This window comes from Penaeus monodon, unplaced genomic scaffold, assembly GCF_015228065.2.
Source record: "Penaeus monodon isolate SGIC_2016 unplaced genomic scaffold, NSTDA_Pmon_1 PmonScaffold_1367, whole genome shotgun sequence".
Taxonomy (NCBI): Eukaryota; Metazoa; Arthropoda; class Malacostraca; order Decapoda; family Penaeidae; genus Penaeus; species Penaeus monodon.
Window position 1 is genome coordinate 34,143 of NW_023642677.1, and position 1,044 is coordinate 35,186.

The following is a 1,044-nucleotide window of genomic DNA, read 5'->3' on the forward strand; positions in this document are numbered from 1 at the left end:
TATATATATATATATATATATATAATATATATATATTAATATATATATATAATATATAAGTGAAAGTGAGAATATGTGTGCCTGTATATTGTAACTTTATTTGTGCAGGGTTAAAATGCAAACGACTCGCATTCATCTTTGTTTTGTACGTTTAACTGATACAAGGTCCATCCTTATTTTCCTGACACGCCTGTAATGAAATCTGATTTGCCTATCCCCTGTAAGAAGCAATGTGTTTTGAAGAATGTCCTCATTGGTATATGCGTTACCCTTCACGGTCTATCGAATGTCACTCCGCCCTGCCTCGGCGCCACCCTCTCCGTTACGTGCATAAGTCCCAAAATACCCCTTCTTTACAGTAGTGTATGTGTGTGAATATATAAATTCAATATTGGTTTACTTATTTATACACACACACACAAAGACATATTTCTATTTGATCAGTGCATTTCTATTCAAAATGAATCAACTCAGCAAGTAAACGACCTTGCCAGGATTTGAACTTGGAATCTTCTGATCCGTAGTCAGACGCGTTATCCGTTGCGCCACAAGGCCGTTATTTATGCAAGAAAATAGTTTATTTACTGTCTGGAATCGACAGAAAAAACACTACCCAAAGAAACAGGTAAAGTATATAATAAGTAAATATATATGTATTATATATATACGGAAGGAAATAGAACACATTTCGGTTAATTTAGTCCATTTCGGTTGGTATATATATATATAAGTGTATATAAGTTATATGTATAGATTCATATAAAATCCGTGTGTGTGCTCATATGCGCGGGATGTGTAGTGAACGCCTGCGGATTGCTAAATATGGTAAGGTGAGTCTATTTAGATATGATGGTGGTTGAGATCCACCAACAATGATTACCTACCAACTGCTCCCCTGGGAAGGACATGGGTTAGCCCTCCCAGTATAAAACAGCCAAATATATGTGTCATCATACCGCCAAATTCGTCACACCTATGATGGCACAAACATCACATACATGACACACCACACAACACACAGATGAAATTGCTTTGCTTTTTTAA

The 1,044-nt window shown here is 35.9% G+C and overlaps 1 non-coding gene across 1 annotated transcript; it reads right to left on the reverse strand.

Annotated features, from left to right (window-relative positions):
- Positions 1 to 482: 482 nt before the first annotated feature.
- Positions 483 to 555, reverse strand: Trnar-acg. Its single transcript has one exon. It is a non-coding gene; the product is annotated as a tRNA-Arg (tRNA).
- Between the last annotated feature and the right edge of the window lie 489 nt (positions 556 to 1,044).